Source organism: Nicotiana tabacum, chromosome 20 (genome assembly GCF_000715075.1).
Source record: "Nicotiana tabacum cultivar K326 chromosome 20, ASM71507v2, whole genome shotgun sequence".
Lineage (NCBI taxonomy): Eukaryota > Viridiplantae > Streptophyta > Magnoliopsida > Solanales > Solanaceae > Nicotiana > Nicotiana tabacum.
In genome coordinates this window covers 95,961,229-95,973,851 of record NC_134099.1, presented here as the reverse complement: position 1 = coordinate 95,973,851, position 12,623 = coordinate 95,961,229, and positions in this window count along the sequence as shown.

Here is a 12,623-nt window from a genome sequence, read left to right as displayed (position 1 = left end):
TGTACATATGTTTTCATGGAAGCAAACTGAAAATATAATGTACTGTAGATACATATTTCAAATATTGTACAACTTTGTTCCTCGACAAGATGTATTTTATATAAAATTATCTTTGCAGTGTTGAACTTCTTAGATAGTCCTGTAATTGTACTGACAATACGAGCACATGCCCGTGCACAACACGGGCACTAACCATCTAGTGTATATATATATATATAGAAGGATGCCTAACTCCCGATAGTTAACCAACTTTTATGTCACGACCCAAAATCCAACTAGCCGTGATGACATCTAACCCAATCTGCTAGGTAAGCCAGTTAATAATAAACCAATTCAAATGAGATTCATTAGGAGAAGAAATGGTAATACAACTAAACTATTATACAAAGAATTCCCAAGGACTGGTAGTACAAATCATGAGCTTCTAAGATTTTGAATTTACAAAGCTGGTATGAAATAAAATGCATCATCTGTTTAAAATGTAGATAAACAGATTTTCACAAGTCTAAAGCTACCATGAGCAAGAGGCAGCTAAAACCGGAACGCAGGTACGTCTTCAATGCTAGCTCATGCCATACACAGCAACATCAACATCCAAAATCTGCACGCAATGTCTAGAAGTGTAGTATGAGTACAATCGACCCCATGTACTCAATAAGTAACAAGCTTAACCTTAGGTTGAAAGTAGTGACGAGCTGGGACAAGGGTCAGAGTCAAACTCCAATAACCAGCAATAATTCATAACAATATAATAACAATGGTGCAAGAAATAACTCAGCGATATGATGCTCAACTCGTTGATAGTTACGAAAATAGGCATGATTTTCAAGTATAATAGTAAGTCCTAAATCTTTTACCGGAAACACCAAAAATATGAGTAAGTTTGAAAATTGTGATTTTTCCCAAAAACATTAAACAAGTAAATATTTATTTATCAGATGGCATGAGGAAAGTACATCTCTATGCCTAGATGTCAATGTGTATGAGAAGTCATGAATGACGTAATACCATACAACATGAGAAAAATGCATCTCTATGCCTGTATGTCAAGTGTGCATGTTGAGTGCAATGCAACTCAGTGATAAAAACATATGCATACTCTCAGAATACTCAATCCCACTGTCTCACACTTTCCACTTATTACGCTCAATCACTCAACACACTCAGTCACTCAGCACTAAACAAGTCAGATCTAGCCCTCAACACTCTCAGTCACTCAGCATTGTACAGGGCAGATCCAGCCCAGGGCAGGTCCAGCCCAAATGAATCAATAACAACTGCGCTCACTGTGGGTGTACAAACTCCGGAGGGGCAGATCGAGCCCAAGCCCTATAATAAGCTAATCATGGCATGAATCAATAAAGCCAGCTGCGGCGTGCAACTCGATCCCATTATGAATAAAAAATATAGGGCAGATCCAACCCAAGAATAATAAATCATGCCAGTCTCTCTGGCTCACAATGTCAAGAAAATTAGCCCAAAATAATGATATGATGTATCAATAAATAGCAACAGAGACTGAGATTTGATATGCAAATGAATGAGTATGTAATTGCAATGTAAGCAAATAACTCGACAATAGAAATGACCTCAGTGGGTCTCAACAGGATAAGCATATAGCCAAGACATGGTTTCTAACATGGATCACAACCCAATTGCTCCAGCACGTAGAAATTTCATGAATAGAAACGAGATTAGGTCACTACACAATACAACAGAATCAAATGAGTCATATTTCACACGGTGTACGCCCACACGCCCGTCACCTAACCTGTGCATCACCTTAACACCAAACATATATCACGTAGATTCAGGGGTTCACACCTTTAGCACTAAGTTTAGAAGTGTTACTTACCTCGAGCAAGCCAAATCCAATACCGAGAAAGCCAAACGATACTCCAAAAATGCCATCTCGCTCCTACCGACCTCCGAACGGCTCGAAACTAGCCAAAAGCAACTCAAATACATCAAATAAGGCCTAAGGAAATAATTTCAAATGGTAAAGGTCAAATCTTTAATAAAAAGCCCAAAGTCAACCAAAAAGCCAAACATGGGCCTGCACCTCGGAACCTGATGAAACTTACAAAATCCGATAACCCATTTAGTTATGAGTCCAACCATACTAGTTTCACTCAAATCTGACTCCGAATCAATGTCCAAAACTAAAAAATCTACTCTATGAAACTTTAGACAAAAACCTCCATTTTCTCTTTTGAAATCATCAACCAAATGCCAAAAACGAGCATAGATTCGTGAAATATAATCAAAACCGAGTTAAGAATGCCTACCCCAATTCGTGTGGTAAAATCCCTCTCCAAAGTCGCCTAAAACTGAGCTCCAAGTCTAAAAAATGAGAATAAAGCAACCAGCCCTCGAAAATATAACTTCTGCCCAGCGTCGTTCGCATTTACGAACCAATTTTCGCTCTTGCAGACTCGCATGTGCGACCAAAATCTCGCTCCTAAAGAAGAGCACTGACAACCAGACCATTGCACCTGCAGAAAATCTCCACTTATGCGCAAACGCAGGTGCGAAGAAGGCTTACGCATCTGCGCTTGCCTTCACTTCTGCGATCCATAGTTCCGCTTCTGCGCAAAATGCATCACATTTGCGACCCAACGACAGTCCAGCAAAAATTGCTTCTGTAAAGAAAACCCTGCATGTAACGACCCAGCAGGTCGTTTTGTGAATTAGAGCCCCGATCCCCTATTAACTGCTTCCCCCGTATCTATTTCTGCTATTGTGACTTTTCGGGAGGTTTCATTTTGGGTTTTTGGAGTGTTTTGGGACACTTAGTCTGAATGGAGGCTTAAGTCTTAGATTTTGGACCGTAGTCAAAACTGTGTGAAGACGACTCCAGAATGGAGTTCTGTTGATTCCGTTAGCTCTGTTGGGTATTTTGGGCTTAGGGGCGTGTCCGGATTGTGTTTTGGAGGCCCGTAGCTTATTTAGGCTTGAAATGGCAAAAATCGAATTTTTGGAGTTTCAGATCGGTAGTGGAATGTTTGATATTGGGGTCGGAATCTGATTCTGAAAGTTGAAGTAGGTCCATAATGTTGAATATGACTTGTGTGCAAAACTTGAGGTTAATCAGACGTGGTTTGATTGGTTTCGGCATCAGTTATGGAAATTTGAAGTTTCAAGTTCATTAAGTTTGGATTGGAGGGTAATTTATGTTTTTAGCGTTGTGTGATGTGATTTAAGGGCTCGATTAAGTTCGTATGGTATTTTAGGATTGGTTGGTATGTTATTTTGAGGTCCCGGGGGCCTCAGGCGAGTTTCAGGGTGTTTAACGGATCAAATATTGAAGTTGAGCTTTGGGAGAAATGGCTGAAGTATGTTGCATCTGGTGTAATCGCACCTACGCAAGATTGACCGCAGGTGCGAGCCCGCGAAGCGAGCCATAGGGCGCAGGTGCGGATTGGAGGAGTTTGGTCTGTGGGCGCAAGTGCGAGAGAGGGACCGCTTCTGCAGAGTCACTTCTGCGGAAGGTGGAGTGGAAGGCCTGGAGCTGGATGGTCGCAGATGTGAATAGGCTTCCGCAGGAGCGACCCATGTGTCGCATATGCGGATTTTGGACCTTAAGTGAAGTCCACACATGTGATGGTTTTTCTGCAGTTACGGAACTGCGTGTGCGGTTATGGGCTCGCAGAAGCGAGTTTGCTGGGCAGAAAAGAGAGAATTCGAGGGTTTGATTTCATTATCCATTTTTGGACCTAGAGAGCTCGAATTGAGGCGAAATTTCGAGGGATTTTCAGAGGAATCTTGTGGGTAATGAATCCTAACTCGAATTTGGTTATATTTCATTAATCTATTGTTGATTCCTTCATTTAATTAAGGAATTTGAGTGAGAAAGTTGGGAAAATGGGGAAATAGTTCCTCAATCGAATTTCTAAGTTTTGAGTTGGATTTTGACATCGGATTTGGATAACTTTGGTAGAGTGAACTCGCGAGTGAATGGGTGTTCATAATTTATGACTTTTACCCGATTCCGAGACATGGGCCCGGGGAATTTTTTTGGGCGTTTTTCTAATTTCTTGCCTTAGCTTTGATTTCGTTAGCTAGATTAGTTTCTTGTAGCTATATTTATGTTATGTAATTGGTTTTGGCTAGATTTGGGCCATCTGGAGCCGGATATTCGTGGAAAGAGCATTGTTTCAGATTGATTGAGCTTGGTTCGAGGTAAGTGGCTTGCCTAACCTTGTGTGGGGGAACTCTCCTTAGAATTTGGTACATGTTTGATATATGAGTGCCGTGTACGTGAGGTGACGAGTACGTACAAAGGCTATTTGTTGTAAAACTCCGTTTTTCACTAAGTCATAATCTGTTTTTCTCCTTGTTTGAATTATATTAGCATATGTACTATCCTGTTTAGATTAGAGAAGCATGTCTACATGTTTTAACTACCTATTTGAACTCTGTACAACATGTTTAGTGAAATTACCTGGTTTTCTTGATTTGAACTTAATTCAAACTGTAGATTTTCTTGCTGTGACTGTTATTTATATTGGTTGAGTTGCATATTTATTTTGAGACTACAGAACGGTATTCCGGGAGATCCCCCTATACTGCATATTTACTTTAGGACACAGAACGGTATTTTGAGAGATCCCCCCTCCCCCAGCACTGCATATTTACTTTGGAACTACGGAACGGTATTCCGGGAGATCCCCTTGCACATACATTTGAGACTACGGGACGGTCTTCCGGGAGATCCCATGTTGCTATTACTATGTTCTGAGCTGTTGGCTTTTAATGAATTCTATTCCTGTTAGATTCTCCGTAATTATCTCATTACAATATTTCTTTCTGGCATATTTCATTATATTTAAACCAGTAGGGCCCTGACCTGATCTCGTCACTACTCGACGAGGTTAAGTTTGGCACTTATTCGGTACCGCTGTGGTGTACCCATGCCCTTTCCTGCACATATTTTTCATGTGCAGATCCAGGTACCGCTTATCAGTAGCATTATCAGTGAGGTGAGCCAGCTGTAAAGACTTCAAGGTATATCTTCCGCATTCGTAGACCTTGAAGTTATTGTCTATTCCACCCCACGTCAAACACTTCTTGTATTTTCTTCTTTTATTAGACTCTAGAGTATGAGAGTACTGTTTCTTTCTTTAGCCTGTGACTTATGACATTCCGGGTTTTGGGAGAGTTTATGTACTTTTCGAAAGTGATTTGTTGTATATGCCGAGCGACATCTCATTTCCTTGTTTAAATTTACCTGTTAGATAGCTTTTATGTTTTCGTTCCTTCTTCTGCAAATGTTAGACTTACCTAGTCGTAGAGACTAGGTGTCGTCATGACGGTTCATGGAGAGAGAACTTGGGTTGTGACACCGTATCTGTGAGGTCGCTTCTGCGACCAATATTACGCAAATGCGGATGTAACATCTCGCGTTTTCGTACGTTAAAAGCTTCGTCTTCAGTTAATTGACGTAGACTCGAGGATGAGATCATCTTGACGTTGACGTACTTACGCTATTTATAACAAGTGATAAATAAGTGTTATGAAAGATAAAGGGATACACGAATTAAAGAAAATGAGTTTCGTTGAAAGCGGCCAATTTGGAATAAAATACGGGTCGAGCGATAATACATGATAATTATGAACTAGTACCATGCAAGGTACCATATAACCACGGTAGTATAATGTATAAAGTATATATGAAGTATATTAAAAATAAGTAGAATTTTAAGTAATTTGTGGTAATATTTAAATTATGCGGATAATTAATTAATTATCGGGTAACATGACATTGCCCAGTTAACTAATAAGTGGATAAAACTTAATTAATTATACTCCAAAGACGTGGCAGCACTAGCTTACCACGTGAAGTGACTAAGTAAGTAAAAGTCCTAGGTGGCTACTTATGGAAATTTAACAAAAATAAGACTTAAATACAAGTCTTATCCATGAGACATTGTTTTGTCAATTCCTTCAAAGTTAAAAAACGTTCTTCCTTGGTTCAGAATTGTTAGGAGCAGAAGCAATTCTTCGTTAGATCAAAATCGTTGCTTCTCAGTTCAAACACGTTAGAAACACAAGCAAATTTTCCAAAGAGAATTTGTTGGAATAGTAGCAACGTGGACTTTTGCGGTTCTAGAAGAGTACGGTGCAATCTTCGCCAAGAATATTATACGGAGTTTTCCTACTCCAGGTATGTTAAGGTCATCCCTTCTTTCTTTTGGCATGGTCCAAATTATACTGAAGAAACGAGCAAACACACAGTTTCCACAAATTACTCTATTCATAGAAATACTAGGGGTGTCTATATTCTTGATTCCCTATGTGAATTATTATCATCTTCTGTTCATGGGTCTTAGAATCATACGCAGTTGAAAAAGTTTATCCGGAAGGAATATTGAAATTTTTACGTATTTTTCATGTATTTCACCCATTTATACATATGCATCGACCCATGACCAGATGACATTATATACGCGTATATATGTAAATATATGTATATGGGATATGGGAAAAGGTTACGGCGTTATATACGCACCACCACCTGATCAGCTGGTATATGTTGATGATGTTGCCCATAATGGCCGAGACGATATGATGGGATGTCCTCAGTGGCTTATCGATATTATGTACACCCATACCTATGCATGACACGACATTTATATGCACGTGCATGTCATTATAAATGTTTCAGAATTTACAAAGTTATTCATATTTAAAGATGTGTTTCTTTATTCCATGTTTCATCACGTACTAATTTTCATGTCTTACATATTTAGTACATTTTTCGTACTGACGCCCTATTTCACAGGGCCTGTGTTTCATGCTCGCAGGTGCAGGTAGACAAGCTGACGGTCCCCCTTCTTAGGATTCATGATCAGGAAGAGTTGGCGTGCTCCACTTAATCCATCCGGAGATGCTTTTGATTTTAGTACGATACGTTTGTATATATATGGGGGTATATATGACGTGGCTCAATCCCGTCTTTGTACAATTATGTTTCTATTAGAGGGCTGTAGACAGTATGTCTAGTTGGGTTCTATGTGGCCTTGTCGGTTTTCAGTTTTGGATGTATACTTGTCTATAGCAGTCTTGCCGGCTCGCCCACTATATTCTGCACGTATACGTACATATTCCTTGTTGGCAGGTTTCCTTCGTTTATATTATTTTCGTAATTTAGTAGATATTATTCTGGTTCAAGATGTATGCTTAGGGGTGTTTGACAGGGAGGACTCAGGTACCCGTCACGGTCCATCGGCTTGGGTCGTGACAAAAGTGGTATCAGAGCAGTTATGTCCTAGGGTTGTTTACAGACCGTGTCTAGTAGAGTCTTGTTTATGGGTGTGTTGTACACCACACTTATAGATAGGAGGCTACAGGACATAGGATGTTATCCTCTCATTTTATCTCAGATCTTGCGATATAAAAATTCATGTTCTTAACGATATGTTATATTTTCAGCAACGCCTCCGAAGAGTACGACCGCCCAAAAGGGAAAGTCCGTGGTTGGTGAGACTATTAGTCGAGCGCCACGAGTTACCAGGGCTCGGGGAGAGTCTCATGGTGAGGTTCCATCTTAGACTTCACATACCCCGCCCTTTCTAGAAGAGCTCCGAGGGGCACCAGCTCCAGCGCTCGCCCTGTATATTCAACACCTCAGCCGGATGCACCGGGTTAGGAGATGAGAGATGTTATTCAGCTATTAACCCGATTAGCAGTCGCGTAGGCTCGGCATCAGGAAATATGTATTGGTTATGCAGATAGGTCCGTCAGTGCGAGGGTTCGTGACTTCATTAATTTAGACCCTCCGGTATTCACTAGAGCAGATCCAAATGAGGACCCTCAGGTATTTATTGATAGAATGTAGAGGACGTTAAGGGTAATGAAGGCCACTACGACTGAGTCAGTTGAGCTAGCCTCCTATAAACTCCGAGATGTTGCAGTAAATTGGTACGAGCCTTGGGAATTGTCCAGAGGTGAGGATGCCCCTCCAGCGGTATGGCAGGAGTTTACAGAGGCTTTTCTTCGTCATTATCTGCCATCAGAGCTTAGACGAGCCAAAGTTGATAGGTTCTCTACCCTTCAGTAGGGTAACATGAGTGTTCGGAAGTATAATCTTCAGTTTTATTCGTTGGCTAGGTATGCACCCACTATTGTATCTAATATGGAGGATCGGGTCCATCGATTCCTAATGGGATTAGAGCCTCACTTACTTAACGATTGTATGTACATCTCACTTTAGCCAGACATGGATATTTCTTGTATTCAGGCATACGCTAAGGGTGTAGAGGAGAGTAAACAGAAATAGGGGGCCGATCGTGAGCATGATAGGGCCCAGAATAAGAGAGCGAGGTCTTTGGGTCCTTCTGGTGAGTTTTGCGGTGGTCAGAGGCAGCAGTACCCGAGGTATCCAGCCTAGCCATCGGCTAGCGCGCCCCTTCAGTTTGGCGGTAAGAGATTTGATCGTTCCTCATATTCAGGGTCTGGTCAGAATTTCAGGGCCTCAAGTTCTCAGTATAGGGGTGAGTCAAATCAGATGAGGCCGCCATTGCCACGATGTACTCAATGTGGTAAGTAGCATACTAGGCAGTGCCGTATGGGATTAGGTATGTGTTATGCTTGTGGTTATCCGGGCCATGTTATGAGAGATTGTCCGATGAGAGGTGATGCAAGTATAGCTCAGCCAGCGAGATCTGTAGCTGGTTCGTCATCATCAGTACGCCCCCTGGGCAGGGTCCACAAGCATCAATGAGTCGTTGTAGAGGAAAGGGCGGAGTATCTAGCTCGAGCAATCCCCAGAACCAGATTTATGCATTGGCAGGATGACAGGACCAAGAGTTATCGCCTGATGTTGTTACAGGTATATTATCAGTCTCCTCATATAATGTATATAACCTGATTAACCCAGGTTCCACCTTATCATACGTTACTCCGTTGGTTGCTAATAAATTTGAAATAAAACCTGAATTGGTTAAACCTTTTGAGGTGTCTACACCTATTGGGGATTTAGTGATAGCTAAGCAAGTATATAGGGGTTGTATAATAGTAGTTCATGGTCGATCTACCATAGCAGACTTAATCAAGTTAGATATGGTAGAATTTGGTGTTATAATGGGTATGGATTGGTTGGCTTCTTGTCATGCCAACGTTGATTGTAGATCAAAGATAGTTCGATTTCAATTTTCAGGAGAGCCTATTTTGGAGTGGAAAGGTAATACGGCGTCGCCGAGAGGTAGATTTATTTCCTATCTCAAGGTAAGGAATATGACCAATAAGGGTTGTATTTATCACTTAGTTCGGGTTCAGGATATGGAAGTAGAGTCACCAACCATTCAATCCATCCCAGTGATTAATAAGTTTCCCGATGAACTTTCGGATCTCCCGCTAGAGAGAGAAATTGAGTTTGCTATTGACCTACTACTAGATACTCACCTAATATCTATTCCTCCTTATAGAATGGCCCTTGCAGAGCTAAAAGATTTGAAAGAACAACTAAAGGACTTCCTTGAAAAAGGGTTGATCAGACCTAGCACATCACTATGGGGGGCACCTGTGTTATTTGTGAGGAAGAAAGATAGTTCCTTACGGATGTATATTGATTATAGACTGCTGAATAAGGTAACGATCAAGAATGAGTACTCGCTTTCGAGGATTGATGATTTATTTGATCAGTTGCAAGGTGCCAAGTGTTTTTAAAAAATAGACTTGAGGTCCAGGTACCATCAAGTAAGGGTTAAGGATGAAGATATTCCGAAGATAACATTCAGGACTAGATATGGGCACTTTGAGTTTCGTGTTATGTCGTTCGGTTTGACCAATGCCCCAACAGTATTCAATGATTTGATGAACCGTATGTTCAGTCCCTTTTTAGATCTGTTCGTAATTGTATTTATCGATGATATATTGGTGTATTTTCTCTTAGAGGCTGAACATGCAGATCATTTGCGTACTGTGCTCAGAACTCTACAAAAAGGGAAGTTGTATGCAAAATTCTCTAAATGTGGATTCTAGTTAAACTTTGTATCTTTCCTTGGGCATATCGTTTCGGGTGAAAGCATCCAGGTGGATACACAAAAGATTGAGGCAGTAAAGACTTGGCCCAGACCCACAACACCGACGGAGGTTCGTAGCTTTCTTGGTTTGGTAGGTTATTACAAGAGATTTGGAGAGGGATTTTCTTCCCTTTCAGCACCTTTGACAAAGTTGACTCAAAAAAGAGCAAAGTTTCAATGGACTGATGCTTGCGAATGGAGTGTCTAGGCATTAAAGGACATATTAACTTCAGTACCGGTTCTAACACTCCCAGAAGGGACCGATGGTTATGTGATCTATTGTGACACTTCAGATATTGGATTGGGTTGTGTGCTGATGCAACATGGTAAGGTTGTGGCTTATGCTTCTAGACAACTAAGAAAGCACGAGAAAAACTACCCGACCCACGATTTAGAGTTAGCCGCGGTGATTCATGCACTAAAAATGTGGAGGCACTACTTGTATGGCATTCATGTTGATATCTATACGGATCATAAGAGCCTCCAGTATATCTTCAAGCAAAAGGAATTGAATCTACGTCAAAGGAGATGGTTGGAGCTACTTAAAGACTATGACATTGATATTTTATACCATCCGGGAAGGCGAACGTAGTAGCCGACGCCCTCAGCCGTAGATCTCTGGGTAGCCTGTCGTATTTATAGCCAGAAAAGAGTAGCTAGTCTTGGAGTTCGGTTACTGGACTCAGGTGATATTGGAATCAATATTCAGTATACGACAACATCCTCTTTAGTAACTGAAGTAAAGGAACGCCAGTACGAGGATCCAGTGTTAGTTCATTATAGGGATACCACCCCTCAGAAGGAAAAGACACCATTTGAAATTACAGAAGATGGGGTCCTCAGATATCGAGGACGATTATGTGTCCCTAATATTGTAGGGCTACATCGACAGGTTATGGGAGAAACTCACTATTCTCGTTATTATGTCCATCCAGGAGAGACAAAGATGTATCATGATTTAGGGAAGTGTATTGGGGGGACGGAATAAAAAAGGATATAACGGAGTTTATTGCTCAGTGTCCTAACTGTCAGTAGGCTAATATTGAGCATCTGAAACCCAGTGGGTTATTGCAAGCTATGGAGATTCCGACTTGGAAATGGGAAGTAATCAATATGGATTTCATCATAGGCTTACCTCGTACCCAGCATAAGTTCGATTCGATATGGGTGATTGTTGATAGGCTTACAAAGTCAGCCCATTTTCTGTCCGTTAGAACTACATATTCCTCAGAGGATTATGCAAGGCTTTATATTAAGGAGATAATACGACTGCATGTTGTCCCTGTATCTATTATCTCGGATAGATGAGCTCAATTTACAACTAACTTCTGGAGGTCCTTCCAAAAAGGATTGGGGAATCAAGTAAGTCTTAGTACAACATTTCATCCCCAGACAGACGGAAAGGCTGAGCGTACTATTTAGATATTGGAGGATATGTTACGAGCTTGTGTAATAGACTTCAAAGGTAGCTGGGATGATCATCTTCCGCTTATTGAGTTCGTATATAATAATAGTTACCATTCCAGTATTCAGATGGCTTCATACGAAGCTCTTTACGGACGGAAGTGTAGGTCGCCTGTAGGTAGTTCAATGTTGGAGAATCTTGGTTACATAGGCCAGACCTGATTCAGCAAGCCATAGAAAAAAGTAAAGCTTATCCGAGATCGACTATTGACAGCTCAAAGTTGTCAGAAGTCATATTCTGACGTGCGACGTCGAGATTTAAAGTTCGAGGTTGATGACTGGGTATTTTTAAAGGTGTCACTTATGAACGGTGTGATGAGGTTTGGCAAGAAAGAAAAACTTAGCCCACGATATATTGGACCTTATAAGATCATTCGGAGAGTGGGCCAAGTAGCTTATGAGTTAGAATTGCCCTCAGAGTTGGAGTCTGTCCATCCAGTTTTTCACGTATCTATGTTACGGAAGTACATTGGGGATCCTAGTCGAGTGGTGCCCACAAATGATGTACATGTTACAGAGGACTTGTCATACGAGGAAATTCCAGTTGCCATCTTAGACCGACAAATCCGCAATCTACGGAATAAGGATGTAGCCTCCGTGAAAGTACTTTGAAGGAACAAAAATGTGGAAGAAATGACTTGGGAGGCCGAGGAAGACATGAAGTCTAGATATCCCTACTTATTTCCTCTTCCAGAAAAGGTTCTGACTGAGACATTATAACCATAAGGTACGTGTACAAATTCTTTTATTGGTTATTGTCGTTGGTCGTGTGAGGCCATTGTCGTTATTGATAATTGTGGTCCTGTGTGGCATTGGATTATTAAACTTCTACATGGAGAGTTGGTAGTAGTGTTGTTACAAAGGCGACCCTGCCAAAGTTATATCGGTTTCGGGGAGCTGAACATTCGAGGACGAATGTTTCTAAGGGGGGAAGGATGTTACATCTCGCGTTTTCGTATGTTAAAAGCTTCGTCTTCAGTTAATTGACGTAGACTCGGGGATGAGATCATCTTGACATTAACGTACTTACACTATTTATAACAAGCTTAAATAAGTGTTATGAAGGATAAAGGGGTACACGAATTAAAGAGAACGAGTTTCGTTGAAAGTGGCCAATTTGGAATAAAATACGGG